Source organism: Anser anser, assembly GCF_964211835.1.
Source record: "Anser anser genome assembly, chromosome: 10".
Classification (NCBI taxonomy): Eukaryota; Metazoa; Chordata; class Aves; order Anseriformes; family Anatidae; genus Anser; species Anser anser.
The window spans coordinates 5768989-5790309 of NC_139730.1; the positions used below are offsets into that span (position 1 = coordinate 5768989).

At 39.1% G+C, this 21321-nt stretch overlaps 1 long non-coding RNA gene across 1 annotated transcript in view; it reads left to right on the top strand.

The window, feature by feature from the left end:
- The window catches only part of LOC310905070, a 71276-nt gene extending 64597 nt beyond the window's left edge, over window positions 1-6679 (top strand). Inside the window, exons 5-8 of the long non-coding RNA XR_014588757.1 lie at window positions 1860-1958; window positions 2073-2174; window positions 3784-3868; window positions 6173-6679. This is a non-coding gene — a long non-coding RNA (uncharacterized lncRNA). The remainder of the gene's footprint in view (window positions 1-1859; window positions 1959-2072; window positions 2175-3783; window positions 3869-6172) is intronic.
- The last annotated feature ends 14642 nt before the right edge of the window (window positions 6680-21321 follow it).

Sequence of the window (21321 nt, forward strand, 5' to 3'; positions counted from 1 at the left end):
TAGGACATTTGGGCCATTCTGATGGCTATGATGTTGGATTCATAAAAAAATACCATGGGACTTTCCAAAGTTGCTAAGAACTTAGTAAAACCCAGATGGAAAGATTTTTCTTTTTTTTTTTAACCTCTATTTGTCAGCACTCTGTGGGAGCGTGCAAAGTTATATGACCCTTAGCTTTACCTCACACAGTCCCACCATAACTCATTTTTGTGGGGCTCTGACCTATGATGGCATGCTGGCCTTGAAGCCACAGTGTGAAGAAGTGTGCCCAGGCTTGGAAGTCTATCAAAGTATATCCAGCCCTCCACGGTCTGAGCACAGGTCTGCAGTTCTCACAGATGACAGTGTTTATCACTCTGCCTTTGGCACCTGGAAAAGCAGCACAGCAGGTACCATTACGGTTTGCTTATAAGCTGATGGCTCTACCATGTATTTTAAACAGCAACCATATTTTTATTATATCCAAGGTCCATTAATAGCAACATACTTTATGAAACCATTTCCATCGTAATATAACATTTGTGTTTTCTGTTTCATGGAAAGCAATATATTTATTGCATGCATTTGTGGTTTTTCACAGTGTTTTGGCCAAGGTCTCAGCTGGAAATGATTGGCATTGTTTCATGGACTTCAGCAGAGCTTTGATGACTTACAGAAAATCTGGCCTCTTATATGTTGATTCAACATTAGTCTGTTTAATAAATGCCCACTCACATATTTATTTATCCCCAGAACAAGAAAGACAACAGTCAGCAGATGAGCAAGTTTCTTTATCATCAGTATTTTTAAGGAGAATTCTGTATTTCTGGATACAAATATGTCCCACCATGACTGAATGTAGCTGGATGGGAGCCATTCTGGTCAGAAAAGCAGACACAGATCCCAAGGGATCAACCGAAAGGCCCAGGGCGTAAGCTGAAGCACGGCACCGCACGTGTGCCATTTTGAAAAGTCATGACAGATTCATGCTGAGGTTAATGTGCCATTCATTATAATTAAAGAATTCCTATTTATGCTTCTTACTTTGATGCTGGCTTTTAGTCATTAACGCTGTGGGTGACAGAAGTTTGCTGCAGTCTCAGTGCCTTCAGCTGGTAAATCTCCATTGAAAGAGAAGCTGAAGAGCTGTTTGGATGGGGCCTAGTACGATTCAGTAATGCTGAGGACAATCTGACATTGCTTTTGTAGGATATGTTGAAACAGTCCAGAACAGCAAAGCTTAGGACCAAGCCTGGTTAGGTAAATCCATATTCCAACTTTCTCTATATTTACAGGCTCTGGAAAATACCCAGACAGCTTGAACTATAGGCAAAATAAATAAATAAATAAATAAAATTGTGTGCGCTCAGTTATAAATAATGAATGAAAGAAATTCAGCCACACACTTCTTTTGAATTCTTGCCTTTCCAGCAAAGAATAAATAAATAAATAAATAAATAAATAAATAATATGTCAGCTATACTGTGAAAGATGCCCCTTAGGCTGACACTGTGCCCAGACAGCAAAGGCCTGTTTTTAGAGCTGCTGAGCACCTACCAGCGATACCTGTAGCTTGAGATGCTTGGGTTGATCTTTATCCAAGAAATGAGAACTGCTTTTTTATCTGGATCCTTGGGACCTTCTGTCCATGCTTCATCTGCAACTTACTGATGAAGTGGGAGAAAAAAGGAGTTGCAAGGCTATGTCCTACTGAGTCAGTAAGAAAATCATCACAACAGGGAAATCATCAGCTGTAAGCTCATACACAGAGTCTGTCTGAATATAGGATTTGAACGTGCAGACTAGGCCCTAACAAACCTTATATGTTTTTTGTTTGAAGTCTGCTTCCAGACCAATTTCTAACTGCTGCTTTTTTTCAGCTGTTGCCCAGCAAGTCCCTGCCCAGCTACTGTCTGGCTTTATTTGAGGAGTTCGTGTCTGTGTTGAGGGATCTCCTTGGAAATCACCAGGATGCTAAAGTTAGTCAATAGCATGTAAATCAAGCCTAAAGCAAATGTGCTTCTTCTTGCTGGTGAGGAAATGATCCAGTGAGGAGACAGATCACCCAGCCCTGTATTTGTCTCTGAATTCAGAGACTACAGAAGCCATTTGTCCACCAGAAGGATGAAGATGGCAGGCTGCAGACCGACAGTGCTTAAAGATGGCAGTTTCACTGTTTGACGTGTTTGGCCAAGGTAAGATTTATATCCTCAGTCAGTGGGAATCTGAATCAAGTGCAGCTGCATCCTTCTTGCTGCTTTTCTTTTCCAGGAAAGCATGAGGGCTGGGAGGAGTGAGAGGGAGCTAATGGACACAGGTTTCCAGTGAAAATAGACGATTAGGACCGTACCAGTAACAAATTCGTCAGAAGCAAGATGTGACCAATGCAACTGAAAAGCTGTTGCTGTGTTGCAGAAGGCCTAGTTTCACTAAGCAGCTGAGGAGCAGAGACAGATATGAAGTCTCAGAGGAATACGCTAAAACACATAAGTAATTCTGGTTACCTTTCAACCTCAGGGCAGCTGCTGCCCTGACCTGACTCTCGTGCTGGGACTGTGACTGAATTGCCTGACACAAAAATGCGTGCAGTAAGTGATATTTATGTGGATGTGAAGGTCCCCTCATGTGCATGCCTGTTCTCACTTTTAAGCAGCCACTTGATCAGATCATTAAGGAAAGACAGAGGTGAAAAACAGAGGCCTTATCAGCTTCAGTTTGGTCCGTGTGCAAGTGGATTTGCTTCCTTTATCCAGGGCCAAACTAAAGCAACACAGAATACAAAGTACAGGGCTTACTTATGTGGATGCTAGTTTTTCCCCAGCATAGCATGAAATGGGAACATTGCCATTATAAAGACCAATGGACTGCTTGAAGTCTGAAGCCTTACTACTAAGTAATTCACATTTGTGGTGTGGTGTGGTTATGTACAGATGGTGAGAGAGAACTCAGACTTGCTCTACCGCAGCTTCTCCTTACATAGACACTAGAGAGTAAACCTTTTCTACCTTCTTTTGTTGCTTTGAGACCTTTGGACAAAAAGGAATAAACTAAAATGAACAGCTTTTGGTAATCAACACACAGCTGAGCTGAGGGTTTTCTTACTAGCAGATGTTGTGGAAGTTTTCACAGGTCCAAGGAAGACTGATCAAAGGCATGGAAGGACTCTACTAAATATTTACAAATCATGAAGTGCAGTGGACAGTGCGATATGCTTGGCCTAGTTTTATACTTTTGCCTAAGCAACTGCTCTTGCTACAATTCAAGGCAGGATCCTCGTCTAGACTGACGTTTGGTTTGCTTCATTGTGGCCATCCTTATAATAATGCTGTTCCTGTCTGTCATTAAAAAACATGCACATATGCTCTTTGCTAAGTGCTACTCGGGGGCAAGTGATTCCTTTCTATTCATGCAAGGCGGTGAGCTTGTTCTTGTTCCAGCTCCTAGCACATAAGGAAGGGCAAGCCCTTCCCTACCCATCCCTCGCTCCCACAGCTGCTTCTGTGGGTGGGAGAGGCAAACCACAGCTCCCTCTGGAAAACAGCCCTGGAAACTCCCTGAATTGAAACTTTGCTTCCCTTCCCTGGCAACAAATTACTCATGTACAGCCAAATCCCACACTTACCATTATAAGGATTCGGTATTTCATAAGGGGAAAAAAAAAAAAAAAAGGAGATTTCAAACACTGCATCAGGACGACCTCTAGGTGTGATTTTGATAGTTTTGGTAATGTTTATAAAATGGTAATAATACAAGGATAAGAAGAGGAATTTCCTAATTTTCTCTTGTTTTTAATCCTAAACACAGCTCCAAACAATCTACACTGTGATGTCATTGTGGTACCCCAGCAAATGTCTGTGATGTCTCATGGCATGGAGGTTTCAGGCCTCAGGTAAGGGAATTTGTAAGCAAGATCACTCATGCCATCTGGGTGCAGAATCCCATCTTCCCTTAAAAAATCTTTAGTGTAACACCAAAGCAAAGAGAGGCATAGCAAAGATAGGTGTGCAAATTAATTATTTCTCTAGGGATTTTTCTTTTTAAAGACTTTTTGTCACCAGATTTTAAAAGTTCTTTCAGAGGTGTTCAGGAGAGAAAACTTGAAGCTCCAAGAGCTTCAAGGGGCTCTGAGGTACTTGTTTACAGAATGATTTGGAGCAATGCACAGGCATGTAAAATCAGTGAAATACTGGATGTTGCACCATTATTTCATTCGCTTTTGGGTGCACAGTAATAAGGACTTCAGACACAAATACAGTCATTTCAATGAAAATAGAAAGAGCATGAGAAATCAAAGAGCATTTTAAAGTGTAAATATGTAGCCATGGAATCGTTAAAGGGATACAAATGTGGAAAAAAGAGAGAAGTTTATGAACTCCATGTTTAATGGAAGTGGGCTGGGAAAGATTTTAGCTGTCCTTCTAGAAAACAAAAATTAATTTGCTTTGGCCAAATTAAAATTAATTAAAATTATGCAATGTTGCCCTTGTGTTAATTTTAACGGTGAGGTTGTTGTGATTTAAGGCTACAATTAGTTCTAGTGTTTGAAAGAGAAGCACTGTAATCGAGACAGGACATTTTAATAATCCCGGTTATAAACATTTAATACATCATCTTTAGGGACTCACAAACACATTGTAATTAACTTTTACAACTGAAATAAATCAGATTGCATTAGCATATTGCAAAGGAAAAAATCATTTGCATGATTGAAAACAGCTTCGGAAAATTATGTATAACAGGCTTCATGTAAACATCAATGCAAGCTAGTCTCAAACTTTTGCAAAGATTTTTTTTTTTTTTAAGGTTATTTTTAGAACAGTTACAAAAGCACTCCCATTTCTTTTCCTCCTGTTAAACCTCTCCCTGTACCAGGAATGTCACTCATTCTACCTTGTACTTTTTCATACCAGTAATAAATGTGTACATGACCAAGGTCAACGAATAGCATAAAACACAAGATTAAGGTCCTGATCCTGCAAGTACTTAAGACATGTGAGTAACTTTGCTCATGTAAAAGCTCCATTGACTGCACCACGTCTGCTTATATGAATAAAGTTATGCCTAAGTGTCTTCAGGATTATGGTCCTAATCATTTGTCTCCACTCTCAACCAAAAAAGTCACAAACAAAATATACTGAAAAGCCATAAACAGGATTTGAACTGCAAAATCACCAAAAGAAATGGAGAAAATATGAAAACAACCAAAGGCCAAGTAGGAAACTGGTTTCAGTTTATTTCATTTATTGCAGTCAAAAAGGAAACGGCTGACCTTTTGACCAGACATCCAGATCCACCTGCTTCCAGGGAGCTTTGATTCAGATTTGGGCTGTCATCATGTGAAAGTTTGTGCTTATAGTCATTATTCTAACCCTGAGAGTTAATGTGGACAAAACCTGCATTCTTATTAGCTTAGAAATTCCAATAACACCATTAAAAATTTGGGGAAGTTCTGTATGGGATTTCCTAGACTGAGATCTCTGTTGATAATATGGAATCAAAGTACCTCATTAAAAAGAAAAAAAAAAAAAAGAGAAATGGAAAAATATCATATTTTACATACATCTATAAAGTTGGACTCCCATTGGATGAATTTTAATTTTTTTTAAGAGTAGTCTGATATTTGATCTAAGCCTTTGGTGAGTAGTTAAGATACACAAATGCTAGTCAACTCTGAGCTATCCAGCTCAAGGGATATTGGTGTAAAAATGGGTGTTGGTCATTCTAACACATACCCACAAAGGAAGACTAGAGGGAGAGAAAAGAAGAGATGGGGAATGGACAAATTCAGTGGAAAAAGAAGATTCCAATTAGACTGAAAAAGAAGAGGCCATAGATGAGGGAAGTTTCAGATGAGACAGAAGGGTAAAAAGGATCCTGTGAGAAAAGTTTCTGATTAAGCACTAAAAAAATAAAGAGCTATAAGGAAAGATTAAAAAAATTGGACAAGGGAAGAGAGGGGTCTCAGGTTCTGAAGTATATAGAAAGGTTTGCACAGACAACTTCTGTGGGATTGTCTGCTGATAATCTCTGCACCATTTGGAGTTCTGTACAGGATAAAAATTAGGTTTTTCTTTCATCAAGCAAGGTCTAAATTTCATTCTCATTGGCTGAAGTGCTTGATCATCTCTTAACACTTTGCTCACTCTGCTTTTCTTTTTTTTGTTGTTGTTGTTTTGTTTTTTTCCACATGGAGCTATGCATTTGTGGAGCTACTTGGAGAATGAAGACAGGAAAAGAGATGAACCAAACTTTTTTTTTTTCTTTTTTTTTTTTTCTTTTTGCCCCAAAGACCAGGGGGAGAGAGCTTTTTCTCCTGAGGACACAGTGTATTGATTCAAAGGAGCAGTAAGTTAATTAACACGAGTAGTGAAGCCTCCTGCATAATTAACAAGACATTTACCTAAAATCAATAATCTAATTGCCACACCTACCGTACATGGGGGACAGTGTTTATCCTATTGAGAAAGACTCATTTATATCTGTGTGTTAACATGGTGATTCGTGGTTTGTTTAAGAGCCTAACCTGATCTGTAAAGTGATAATTTATTGAACGATCAATTAAACTTTTTAACCTTGCAAATATAAACAGGTAATGAATAGCCAAAAACCTATTTCCATATGAAAGTTCACACATTGCAGGGATTTTCATGTAGTTCAGATTATTTTTCATCAGTCCACTCTGGGACTTAGCAGAGAAGAATGAGGAATTATTTCTCTTTGAGAGGCATTCAGCAGCCTTCCTGGATTTTGGTCCTGCATTTATATTCCTTAATTTCAGGCTAGCATTGAAGTGCTCTGCCAGCCCCCTTCTCCCTGACAGCTGAAAAGCAGGGCCTGGCGATTATTTTTTCCATTTTTTGTTTTCTGGGGATAACAAATTGTGTCAGAAAGGAAACGTGACCTCCAAACCACCTGAAGACCTGAAGCTGGGCAGAAATATGATGACCCAAAGCAACCACAGTATTGCTCTAATTTCGCTGAAAAAAGAGCCCATCAGACCAGAACACTGTAGCTGCACCATCGTCGTTTTTTTTTTGTCTCACCACCCTGTGATAAGGAGAAGGAAGAGAGGAAAGTGAGAGTAAGAGGATGAGGTTTATGCTATCAGAACATTGCTTTGCTTTGAGAATGACAGCTGGCATCCCTATCAGAAAGGTTGGGTCCACTGAAAGCTGCTAAAATCTGGAGCCTGAAATTGTTTAGACTCCTTTAAAAAGTCCTGTCTTTCATCTTACAAGTGTAAAATTGGACTTGAAGATATCCCAAGAACTAATTTTCTCCTGAGTTTTCAAGTATATGTCCCAGCTTGTGCTAAAATGGCATGGGGCCCAGCACGGAGGTGTCAGATTGTTTTAAATGATATCTTTCATTTTGGCATGTTGATGTTTTCTAGTCTCACCCAGAATTTTGATGGTGTAGAGAAACAGAAGACGAAATAAAAAATGAATGCAATGGTTTTCAAATCTTGTCTCCAGAAAGCTGGGACTCACAGCAATCCTGTTTTTTCCAGAGAGGGGTTCTGGATTTGTTTTTAGGCAATGGGATTTTGACACTGTCTTGCAAGAGCCGAAAGAACTCTTTTGTCTACACTAGGAAGTCACTGGGATAATTCAAGCCACTAGTAAAATAAGCGATTGAAAATCCATAGCACCTAATAACATTTGCTAAAGAGTGTCTGAGAGTATATAAATTGAACAATAAATATATCTTTGAGTTCTTGGAGCCTTCTGGCTTTAATAGGCACTGTGGTGGAAGGGAGATTTTAAGCTGTCAGTCACCCTGAGCTTTCTGATCCTTAGGTGCACCTTAAAGCCATAGACCATGGCTTAGGAGAAGTCTTAGAGGAACCAACTTTCAAAATCCAAGGTCATGTGTGAAAGAAAGAATGAATAGATCTAACTAAACTAAAATGCCTTAACTTCTCTGCTGGTAGCCAGGATTTGGTTATGAAATTTTTTATTTAATGCATTTCAATAAAATTAGGACTATCAGAGTCAATGAAATTTGTCACAGGAGTGAGTAGAGCAACTTACCTACACATGCAGCAGACAGAAACAAAACTACTGTATCCACTGTACTCAGCATCCCATTGTATCTGTTCACATTTTATTAAATATTCAGACTTTCTCAAGAATCATTAAAAAATGACTATAGCCCCTATGATTCCTATGGCAGTGTTCGGAGTATTATGCAAGCTGATGTCCTGCTATCTTCGGTGAAAAAGTCCTATGCACTTCTTTACCTCCCTATCACAATTTTATAGATCTTTGTCTGTAAAAAAAAAGTGCAGGGAGAGAAATTTGCTTCCCCTTCTGGTCCCGTCATCATTGGTATGTACTAGTTAAGTAAATGAGGAAAAACTTGACCCACCCCAAGTTCTTCCCAGCTGCCTGCAGACTGTCCCAGGCACTGCTGTGCCATGCAAACTGATCCTGCCTCAGATTTCATCCTTCATATATGGATGGCACTTAAAGCTGGGACTATAAAACAAGCTTTTACACATCTGCTCCAATATCTAGCTTTTAACCCTTCACCCAATCCTCTCCATCATCTTCCAACCCTCATTCAATTTTGCTGGCAGTTTTGACTTTTCAGTCCGGCAATGCCCGACCACTAACATCTTACCCGGACTTTAATAACTTGTTTGTTAATAAAAATAATTTTGGGATTAGGTGAGAAAAAACAATGAGGGTTGGATGATTTAGATACACATAAAAATCGTTTTCTGTATTATTAAGCTTGATATTTAAACTTCAATAACAATGAAATGTGAAATATAATGTTCTTAAAACTGATTTTTTTTTTTTTTTCCAGTTAGACGGTGTCTGTCTTAAAAAGTCCCCACATTTTTTGGAGAAATTCTTTAGTGCTTTTTACATATTTCATTCCTTCTTCTACCTCTCTTTCAAATCCATGAAACTTCAGTTGTATGAGTTTAGGAATTTAAACATTTGGAATATCTTTTTATTTATTTATTTATTTTTAAAGGACATTAACTTTTTTTTTCTTTTTCACTGATTTTTCTAGTGTGACTACTTTAACTCACTGCTGTCAGTGGGTTTGTTTTTTGCCTGTTTTTAATGCTGTACACTAAACAGAAAGTTCCTATGATCTGTGGCCCATCTGTTCACTCAGTTGGCTTGCAGCTGAGCGAGTGTCTTTGGTAAAAAGTGACACGTTGGAATATCAGTAGAAATAAATGATACAGGTAGCAATGATACAGCAATAGAAGAATAGTCATGGTGAATGGCCAAAGCATAAGACCACAGTTCAGGGTATTTTTTCTGATAGTAGAGCCTCAGAGGCTGTGTGATTCCAGACTTTTTTTCAGCCACATTTTCTGCAGTATTCAAGGATTTTTAATCCTTCAGTTTGATGGAGTCCCAAAAAAGTATTTGGTGGAAACAAGTAACTGAACAAACAAACATCTGAATGCATTATAAAGCTTGTTATTCTTTTCCTTAATCTTGAATTATCTCCATTTTCTCATACATATTTTTGGAGATAGCAGTACTATTCATGTTTTGGGGTTATATTGGGTGCCATCAAGAAGAAGTAGGGAATTTTTAGTAGTATAGTGATTAACCATCTTGTCCAGCCTTGATTTCTGTGAATTGCATCAGGGCTGAGATCCACCCTTGTTTTCGGTGTGAGGTTTGCCCAAGTTTGGTAAATTCACATCATAAAGTATGTGGCACTGAAAAGCCCTGAAAAGGGCTTGATATTGCCATGATTTCAATGTTCCTGCATGAACCCTGCAAGAGAACCCTGCAAGGAAAATCTCTGGATTTTCTTATCTGGGGGGCTCAGAGGGGCTCCTGCATAAGTGTCATGTAATTATGTGTAATTATATCCCCCCTTGTATTATCAGTGATATATGCTCTTAATGATCTACACATTAGTGTTTCCTCTTAGCCCCCTCATATGTTTATGACATGTTTTATCTTTAACCCCTTATGGATTCCTTTCCCCCTCCCACCCTGCTGCCTTTGGCCTGCTGACCCCATGACAAGAGTGGTACTGGGTTAGTTGGACTTTGTACATACACCAAAAAATAAAAAATAAATAAAATAAAAATTCCCAGCTAATGTTTTCAAATTAGCACAGCTCCAACTCTGGAGATTCTCATTAGTTGTTGGCTGAGATTTATCAGTTCTCATTTGCCTAATATGGAGCCTAACTTTAGGCGCCTGGCCCCTTCGGTGGGGGGTAAGAGAGAATAGGAAGGGGTCTTTTGTCATTGCCATGTGGGCTCACTAATTTGCTCTGCCTAATAAAATTACAAATGAACACAGCTTTGCTCATGTTGCCTTTATAGGTTATAATAACCTTGGTACCCCATAACCTCCCGCTAGCTGAATTAATCAGATCATATTAATATTTCTTCTTACTTTCTTTTAACTGGTTCTTCTCTTAATTAAAGGGGCCAAAGATGTAAACAGGGTAGGTGACTAGAAACATGGCGTCAGGTTATAAACAAGGCTCATTAAAAAGATGGATGTGCCAGCAGACTGCGAAAATTGCTTACTCCGCAAGTGTACATTTTGTAATTTCCTGACGACTAAAAGGACTAATACCAGATCCTGCTTTGCTTCCCTAGCCCCCACCCTTTTCTTTTTAAAGCATGTATAAAAGATGATAATTTTTGTAAGCTGGGGGAACACAGAGGAGTTCATTCATCAGCTGGGATAAAGACCATTTGTATTATAAGCCTTTTTGCCCCTTCGAAAGATCAGGATGCAAAATGGGATGTTATTACAACAACAATAAGTGAAAGAAATCAATCAGAAAACTGAAGATTTTGGAAGGGATGGGGAAAAATAGCAACAAAACAGGTTTATTATTAAGTCTATTTTTTATTATAATTGATATTAAAACTTTATTCAGTAGTAGTGAATTTCCAGAGCTGAAATCAGAAGTGTTTCTGTGCACAGCTTGGAGTCAGCAGGATCTGCGCTAATAGAGACAAGTGGTGTGTGCTGTCCATGCTTTCGGCACCCTCCCTAAATACACACATGCTTCTGCTGTCATCCAGACAGAAACTTATCTATCGTACCTGTTAGGTTTGGTGGGAGAGTCTACCAACTGATTTTTGTAAAGTTATGTGTGAACTTCATATGAAAAGACTAGCTAGTTATCTTACATAAATAATTTATGTTTTCACTCATTAGTAACTTCAGTCCCTTTAATATTGAAACTTGGCCTTGTAATATGTGATATTAAATTCAGCTGCAGTACAATAACCACTGAATAAAACAGTGCACAGTTTTCTTTCTTCCAGTGATTATTAGTAGGAAAGCCCAAACCCCTGATTTTTCTATCTCCCTTTATCCCTTCTCGAGAAGAAGGAAAGTCATTCTGACAGGATGATGCACAGCATGACCAGGAAAGACCTCTCTCCTTCATGAATAAATTAGAGATGAAAGTTTCACTGATCCCCTTGCATTTTTATGGAGGGACCTCATCCTAATTTACCTAAATGCTTTGAACAAAACGAAAGAAAAATGTAAGCGGCGAAGGTGAAAAGGTTAAAATCTGTGTTTAAATGGAACGGCATTTTAACAAGAGGCTATGTGGGCTACCTGCATGTGGTTGGGGTATCTTATCTTATTTTTAAATTTAAGCATTTAAGTGACTAAATCACAACACTGTGATTATTATTATTATTTTTAACCCAGTAGTAATCAGTTTTTGCATTATAAAGCCTTTGTAAGTAACTGTGTTCAATCTGCACCTATGAGTGCCTAATCTGAATTTGATTGATATCAGTGAATTTTTATAGTGTTAAGTATAATATAAAAATAATAATAGATAATAAAACCTGAAAGTTTTGTAATTCATTAAGTTTATTTGAAATATAGAACAATGGATTTTAGCCTTTAGGGTGTTTTCTGGGTTCTTTAAAATTCCTGTAGATTTTGGAGAGAGGAATTACCTTTTCTGCAGGTAATTTTGAACAGTACAAAATAGCATACATGATTTTAGTGAAAGGGGAGAATTTTACAAGTTACTTAAGCCATATCTTTAGCAAAACATTCATTCCCTGAAGTTGTTCAGGTGTATTTCTAGGGGAGTGCTTTAAAATCCTGTGAAAGTTAACAGTTTAATCCCTATTATATTCTCCAGCAATTTCCTTATAAGCTAATATATTTTTAAGAATATCACTTAGGAACAATTAAAAAAAAAAAAAAAAGGAGAGAGAGACTCTCATTTTCACATCAGTTATTATAGTCTCACTCAGAAGTTTAATAGCTTTGGAAGATGTTCTTCCAAGCCCAGGTGTACTTTTCTCAGTTTAGTGTCTTCTTTGCCAGCAGAGTTTTAAAGCTGGGTCCAAATTCCACAGGGAACAGCAAGTTGGGCATTTGTCTGGGAATGACAGGTTTTGTTTGCTCTGTTGTTGTTCAAAGTCTCCTGGATGCTTATAAAAAAAATATAAAATAGCCACTTTGTATTTTGTAAGGACTCCAAACCTATTTTGTCTGTTGTGAGTGTGAGAAAACCACTTGCATGCACATAGATGTAGGGCACTAGTCAAAAACATGATCTCCAAAATTCTCCAGGATTTAAGAAAGAGGAATGACATTGACTCACTTGTTGAGAACATCAAATCTGTCTATTGAAATGGCTCTATTTACAAGTTCAACTTGGTGTTTTCTCACCTTAAGAACAAAAAGTTCTTAATAGTGCAGGCAAAAGTTCTAGATAATGCAGGCAAAATTACGTTTAGCAGTGACCGCAATGATAGCTCCTGGCATGGTGGAAAAGGTCACGGTCACACCCAGGTAGATGTGGGGAGTTTGGAGTGTTCATGGCCGTTGAAGAGTAGAAGATGGAAAAAGTCTCTTGGGATGTCTCAGGGATGATCACGAGGGCTGCAGCTTGGGCAAGGCTTTGCTTCCATGTTTTTCTGCAAGGCCACTTTCCTCCCTATCAATGCTTTTGGCGATGGCCTTATGTCATGGTCCCCCTCACTCCCAGGATCCTGGCGCAAATGCCTCTGACTCCACAGGGGCTGGATTCTGCTACAGACAAAATGGGAAGGGCAGAGAACTGAAGGTATCTTGTGAACAAGCGTGTGGCCTCTGGCTAAAGTGAACCTCAGATTTGCTGCAAAGTAATGCTTCGGTTTTGGACTGAGCATGAATTAGGTGACTGGGTCTTCATCTTGTCCAACTGAAGCTACCTTTAGTTATCTAACCTAGGAAGCCATCTGGCTCGTGTGCCCAGCATAGGTTTTAATTGAGAAAGATCTTCTCTTTCTTCACTGGCATGACTAAATGAGTTATCCAGTTGTCCTGGTTGTCCCAACTCATAGCATTTAGACAGCTACAGCTGGGTCACAGGAGTTCTGATCTATGAGCCAGATGCTGTAATTTATCCTGCCATAAAATCCAGCCCAGGATAAAGCCTGATGTTTTCAAGGTCCGTGTGTGTAGCTAAATCATAATTTCAAAAACACCTTAATGTGCTGAGTAGGCTCAGCTGCAGATTTCTAAGCTACTCTGTGTTTTTAGAAAAGGGATGCTGCTTTTCAGATCATCTAAAAACACTGTTAAGTTCCCTCAAAATCTATGGAAGATTTATGCCCAATCTAAACTTCACAGTTTGAACCAAACTGATGGGCATTATAACAAAAGCAAAACAAATCATTATGTGTCTCTAAACATTTTGGAAAGAAAAGATAAGATTTGATGCAAAGTCACAGTTACATCTGCATATGTGACAATGCACTGTGAATTGGGATGCAATCTCCCTCTCCTTTTTCCCTTCTGACACCAAATGTGACACCAAATGCATCCAAGACCACTGAAACTCCATTAACCCTTTGTGTGCCTTAGTTTCCCCTACATGCAGAATCATGAAAAGACTTATTATTTGTCTTGTATTACATTTGGGCATCTCTTTGTGGGAAAAAAAAAAAAAAACAACAACAACAGAAAAAACCAACACTTATTTATATGTCATGAGGGACGCTTGCCTATTCTTTGCTTCCTCAGCTTTCCTCAGAGAAACTCAACTGTTTTGATGCTGACTGCTTCAAACAAAATATTGCAAAAATAATGGGGAGGGGAGAGAGTGGGAAAAGCTTTTTTGGGAAAAAAAAAAAAAAAAAAAAAAGGATTGAACAATCCCAAATGCTTCAGCCCTTCAAGTGTCTTTTCTCACTGGGGTCACTATTGATACAATGAGGCAGAAAACACATTCTGGTAAATATGGCATGACAGACGTTATCTATACAAGCATCAAATAGACATCTATAATTGACGTGCATTTTCCCAGTTTTTGGCAAAATCTTGCTGGGCATAGAGGTGAAGGTTATGAATGACTGTGTTCACATTTCTGTGAAAGATGAATGCCCCCTTCCCAAGGACAGTGGCTTGCCCACGTGCATGTGCATGTGTGTATGTTTTTGAAGGCTGACAAGGCACCTCCACCATTTCCTCATTTTGAGGCCTACCCCCAGACCACCACACAGGCTCCCCTCTCTGAAATGTTATTATTCTGTCATGAGCCCTTCTTCGGTCAGGATGTTACTTCATTTCCACCTTTTGTCTCAGGTTGAATGTGAATGATGCTCTTTCAGCAATATACGGTCGCTCGAGCTCCCTGCTGCAGCCTTACATAAATATACAACACCCGTCTCGGCCTATAACTCACTTCAGGCCTGGAAAAATAGTGACTTCCTTTATTGGCCAGATTCTTTCGCAATTCCCAACAGCTGTATGTTTTCACCTCCGAGGATCCTTATCTTCAAGTTTCCATTTGTCTCAGCACTATTCCAGTGGATTGCCAATAAAAATGATTCCCATTTTTATAACCCCTGAGAATGCAGGGAGCAGGCTTTCCAGAAAAAACTATTTTTTAGCGCACACACACAAAAAAAAAAAAAGAAAAAAAAAGGCTCCCCACAACTTACCAGAAGGCAAGATTTAGCCTTCACAGAAATATTTGAAAGTGTGAAACTTCCCGAGCAATCATCGCGACTCTGCAGAGATGGGAATGGAGACTTCCAGCAATCTCTAACGCCGTTCAATCAAGGACTCTTAATTTTCCATTTGAGCAAGAGGAACGGCTGCAAATGGAACATTTATTAACACATGCACCTCACATGCACAAAGAGAGCTATATTTACAAAGAATTAAACTTGAGAGCATGAAATAGCCTTGTAACCATATGACAAAGATACACTTAAAGAGATGTAAACACTAGGTGCAGGGAAATTTGCCAGGTTAGAGTCAGCTGTATCACTCTGTTTTATTACTATACAACTGTTTACTGAGAAAAGACAGATGATTGCTGATATACTCTGTGTGTTATCATAAGGGCTTGCTTGGGAGCTTTTTGTGACTGACAATTGCTACAGCCCTATGCAAAAACCTGGCCTGGGGAGTTGTTTTTCTTTTAATTCTTCTCTGTCCATCATTCCAAAGCATTAACAATTCTTTTAGAAAAGTAAACTGGCAAAGCATCCTGAGTGGTTTGTATCACTCCCGTGAGACAGTCACTAAAGAAGTTTAAATCATTCTTTCTTTTTGTTACAGGGTTATTGGTTTTGTTTTTTTCCAAGGATAAATTTTTTAAAGCCTCTCCCCTGTCTGGGCAATGTAAGTCCCAGGCTGAAGCAACCCTTCCCTGCTCAATTCTTGGAGAAAACACTGTGAAATATCTTTATAGTGGTTTCCAGCTCCAATTCTGCTGCTAGCAGGTCCTAGCAGTGGCTCCTGAGGGAAGGTGTTGTTCCTGTGTCTCCCTGGAGAGGTGAAAAGCAGACATCAGGTTGCTCTAAAATGGGTTTGAAGGGACCCAAAAGAGGAGTCAGAGCACCATGTGTGCCTCTCTCATCTGCTTCATGTCCAAGATAGCCCATGGGTTGCAAAGACTAAGAAATGGAGTGCCAGGTGTCTGAAAGAGCAGTTTTAAAGTGTGTTGTGCTTTATTTATCCTTAGTGGGGTCACAGTACCAGGGCTGCATTTTGAGACAGCCTTCAGCAGTGCTCTTTGCTCTTTCCAGGAGCAGGTCGCTGCACTGGGGCAAGAGGTGAGGAGGGAAGGGCATCTCAGGCAGGTGGAACCATCCCTCCATCTCCACCACTGCGGATATCTGCACAGCAGGGAATTCAAGCCCCAGTTCATCCCACCTCACTGCAGATAAACAAAGCACTTAAGTTATGAACTAAATCACTCCAGACTTCCTCTGTGGTCAACGGAAAGAATGAGAGGGATAGTCAGAAATCATCCCTCAGGGTTTCATTCAGCTGGGATGAACCAAGGTCCTGCTGCCTGCTACCACTGAATCAGAAACCTGCCGTCACCTCCCCATCTTTACCATCTCTTTTCACTGGCTTGTGGAAAAAAAATTTGGCCTGTACTTAGGTTCAAGTATCTCACCCAGGGAAAGGAGGGGAAGGGTTCTTTCCTTATGGGTTCCTGATCTAAATGAATTATTGTGAAGCATTTTTTTTAAGGCCTCGGAAAGGGGATTTGAAGCTATTCTATTTATCTGACCGTTATGAGCACTGTAAAACATGCTGTTTCACATTGTAACATAAGCTCTTTTTTAAAGTATGCCCAGAGTATTTGTAATTGTTATCAGGCCCAGATGTATCCGAGTGTCAGCATGAAGCACTGAGAGTTGGCTCAGATGTACAGAATGTAATTAGCTCAAAGCCCTGTGCGCTTGGTTTGTAGTGGAAGCACAGACTGATAATAAAACCAAAAAAAATGAAAGTGGCAAAGGTTAAAATCTATTGTTCACAGTGCTAAAGCTGTTCTGGGGGAAGCCGGTGCCAGCTGCTGCAGTGCTGGAGTGCTCAGACTCCAAACGAGATCAGAAGTGAGCCAGTGACAAAGGTTAGTTCAAAATAGGTGATGATAGACTAACATTAAATTGACGTTATTCTCACAATAGTGGCCCAGACATTTGGTCTATCTAGTCTGGTATCCTGCCTCTGACTTGCGCCAATCCCTCATGTGTCTGGAGAAAGAATAGCATATGACCCACACACCCACTTCCCACTGAGCTTCCAGCGACTTATGAAATCCCAGATGTGGTGGGAGCGCCGTGATGGTACAACTGGTTCCTGTAGTTGCATGGGAACCATCTCTTCACTCATGTACTCATATATATACTTGCCAGTTTGCTTTTTTTTTTCTTTTTTTTTTTTTTTTTCCCATATCCCGGAAAAATCAGATTTTTTGATAGACACTTACTGAGAGCACACGAACATCCCTCATCTCCACCTACTGCTGCCCTCTACTGAGTGGGAGCAGAAACACTTGTCTGGGTTTCTGGAGCCCCGTGCTGCCTAAATTAAAAGAGTCACCTCTTGCTTAAGTGACTTTGCAGCAGGTGAGTTTGATCTCTATCCCTACAGCCACTATGACATTTCCAAAGGCTGTTGTGCAAAATATGGTGACAAGCATGACTTTCTGAGGTGGCTAACAGCTTGTTAAAATACAGATACTTTCTGGGCTGATTGTTGTTAAGGAGACAAATCTTAACGCTTGCAAAAAAGCTCAGACAGTTACTGTGTTCTCCACCAATATAATACTTAGAAATGTGGGTGTACTTAAATGTAGATGAGTGCACTCACATCACATTCACAAATGCAATAAACAATATCTAATAACGTTAATAAGGCACAGGCACATACCAATGCACAACAGGAAATTCAAATCTGAGGGTGACACGCTGCTCTCAGCCCCCTCTGTTTAGGAAAAATAAGTCAGAACAGCTTGAGTGAAGGACAGAGTGTCACAGCCTTAACTTGAACATTTCCTGGCTTTTGTTGGTTTGTTTCACAGCCTTCACATTCCTTAAACATAGGTTTGTTTGATTTTAATTTCCTTTTCTTGGTTAAAAGAATGAAGAAACATGTTTGAGGGGAGCTCTGAGCATGATTTCTTTTCATAGCCACAGCTGAAATTTCCTATGTTTGTTTTTTCTTTCACAATGTTTAGTGGTAAAGACAAACTTCTGGTGAGGTGATGCAGCTAGTGATAGAGAATGTGTTTTGAGGCAAGAAGGATTGTCCCAGGGCTATGCTGGTCGTCTAGCACATGGTGAACTTCACTTCTAACTCTTCGTCCTCCATGGACCTTACCAAGGGGTCTTAGTCAATACATCGTGTGTCAGACATCACACTGGGATTGTGGTTTGCAGTGTCTAATTTTGAAGTATTTATTCTGCAGGTGGTTAAAAACAAACAAACAAACAAACAAACAAAAAAATCTTGGTAAAATCCATCTGCTTGGGACACATGAAAAAGGATTAGCTTGACTTGGTCAGCCTGAAAACAAGTCCAGTTACCTGCATTTCTTTTGCAGCTTTCACAGTGGTGTGCACAAGAGCTACTGTCTTAAATCCTATCCTCTTCAGAGCCTGACAACCTTATTCCCTGCTTCTTAGTGCAGGTCTACCATCCACATCCCTTTCCCAGTTTCATATCATATGATAATGTCATATGAGCAGAAAGTTCTGTTAAGAGAGATCCTTCTTTTCGTTTTCAAATTGTTCTTATCACTCCACTGTATCCCTCCAACTCACTCATATTCTCTACAAGGATTCTTATAGAGGTATAAGAGGCTTGGCCATTGCCCTCTTCTTATTTTTCCCACAGAAAACTACTTCTTGCAACTGTATTTCAAGAATTCACCTTACCTCCATGATAGCTACTTTTGTTGTGACTCTTCTAATCCAATTACAGAGGAATCATTCATGTCCTTTCCATTTCTCTGGATTATTAAAAGAGACCTGGAAAGCTATGAAAGGATTTCAGGGGCATCAAGAAATGGGCATTATATAAAGGAGGGAGAGAAGTGAAGGGAGATTTCCAGTGGCATTCACTCCTTTCATTGGTGCTCATGAGGGGAATAGTTTCTGAAAGACTCAGTCCAGGGCCTGGATGCAAAGCCCAGTGAAGGTTATAAAATCACATTAGTGGGTGCAGTAAAATAGGTCTACAGGATGCTCCAAATGGGTTATATATAACAGTGAAATAGCACAAGGGCAGAGATGAGGGGAAAATGGCAGCTTTGAAATGACTTCAAGAGCTTCTTAGAAAGGGAATTCTCCCCACCCACTCTGTTCCCTCTCTCCTAGGATTTTGCAAGCTCTCACACCTCCAATTACTCGTTAATTTTTTTCCTTCTAGTCTCAGTTCTGCAAAGTCAACATGGCTTATGAAAATCAAGTTGTATTCTGTATACTTAATACATCATCTCTAAGAATAATCATTCTGGAATCTGAACTTGTTTCTGTTATCTGGCTCAGCTTGACAATGATTTATGAAGCAGAAAACAAGACAGCTTCATTTTCATAAGGCAGCCTGAACCTTCTGGACAAGGAAGAGCTCTGAAAGTTGTTTTGACTAGTAAACTGAAACAAACATGACACAAAAGTCAATACAACTGCAACATCAGCCTCTCATTTTACAGAGTAACTTTCCTCTGCTAGAGCAATCTGACAGTCAAAATGTTGTGATATTCGATAACATTCTGCATCTTCACTAATTACAACTGCAGGGTACTTGTCGTGATGGACATTTTAGATGCAAACGAAATACATGGCAGCCATTCACAAAGCATGTCTGCCTAGCAGTTAAAAGGACACTGTCATCGCATTTGGCTTACATTTCTTTCCTGTAGATAGAGATATTACACATTACATTTGAACATTAATCTGGATTTATATTAGCTCTCTGAAAATATAAACTGAGTTATGTGAATCTGTACATGTTTATTTGGCGATGTACGTGTTGAAATACATGTGATTGATTCTCTGGAATTTCATTCTATATTCACTGCCATTATGCATCACTGAGAAACTCCAAGATGAAATTCCCATGAAAACTTTAGAAAAGCCCTTACAATTTTAGTTCAAGTAGACTCTCCACCCATCACTAGTAATATAAAACATACGGCATATCACAGACAATGCGGATATATAGATATCCTCTGCTCCACTTATTGCATCTTCTTTTAATATGTAATAAGCAATATAGATAGTACAAGTTTTTCCATATTATCTTAATTTATTTTGAGCTTTTCCTTAATGACTTATAAAGCAAGCCAACAAAGTGAGAATGGTAGAAAAGATTACAAAATGAGGAAAAAAATCTGTAAATTTCTGAGTTATTTAAAGTGTTAATAGAAAAGATTTATTTTATATTATATCTAAATGGACTCTCAGAAAATTAAGTTGGTTTATTCATTGATGCTATGCAGACTTCCTTGAAATATTTTGAAGGATATTTTGGGGTGCCTTTTTTTTTTTTTTATTTAAATTAAAGCTAACAGTCTAGAATGTTATTATTGCTACAGGTAATGCTTTAGATAAATATATTATTGGTTTTTTTTTGACAGTATTATTTCAAAGCTTGCTTTTCAGCTAGGCTAAATTGACACTAAATTGATCCCAATTTTGAAATGGTACATTTATAAAACAAACTACAATTTCTGAGGAAAATCTATTAAAGAATATGATCAGTCAACTGTACGCAAAAAGTGTCTGTTCCAACATTACTTGAAATCAAATGTCAGTGGACTCCTAAACAGAGCCTAGAAGATACTGTGGCATATTGCAGCCCTTGAGAAAGAAAGCAACAGCAAGTAGTTGCTTATTTATTCATTTACTTGCTTCATCAAGAGAAGGGCTTCCAAGGAAGCAGGGCTGGGCTGTGCAAGGCCTTTTCTCTGTTCTCACTGGAGCAATCAGGATTAGCTCCACGTTAAATCCATATGCCTGCACGGTCAGAAACACGTCCAGAATTGGTCTCTTTGCCCTACCCATCTGCCTCCCTAGAGCACATCTTATTCATATTCTCTGGCTGTGAGATCACATGTACCTCTGCTATCTGATTTTTACAATGTGTGGTGCATGGTATAATCTCACTTATGGGGGCCAGTGTAGCCACTAGTGCTGCGGGCTGGCCGAGGACATGTGCGTAACTCCAGCGAGCCAGCAGGGAGTTGTCTCTGTGGTGTTCTTGGGGTATAATATGTCTTCCCTTCCTCCCATCCAAATGTGATTTTTCCTGCCCCTTTTTTCTTCAGATCGCTAAAACCAAAAGCACAGGACACTTGGAGAATATTTGATTTTTGATGCTTTACAGTTTAATCAGTCAAATGTGGGCTAAAAAACACTGATGTTTTAGTCCCAGCGTCAGTACGGAAGTAGATTGTGTACTTGACTCGAACAATCTTCCAAGATATAAAGCCATTTGACTGAGGTCATACTTAAGATAATAAAATTCTCTTTGATGAGGTTCATTTACATATTTGTTTTCCTTGCCTGAGCCTTTTTTTTTTTTTTTTTTTTTTGTGTGTATAGATTTAGTG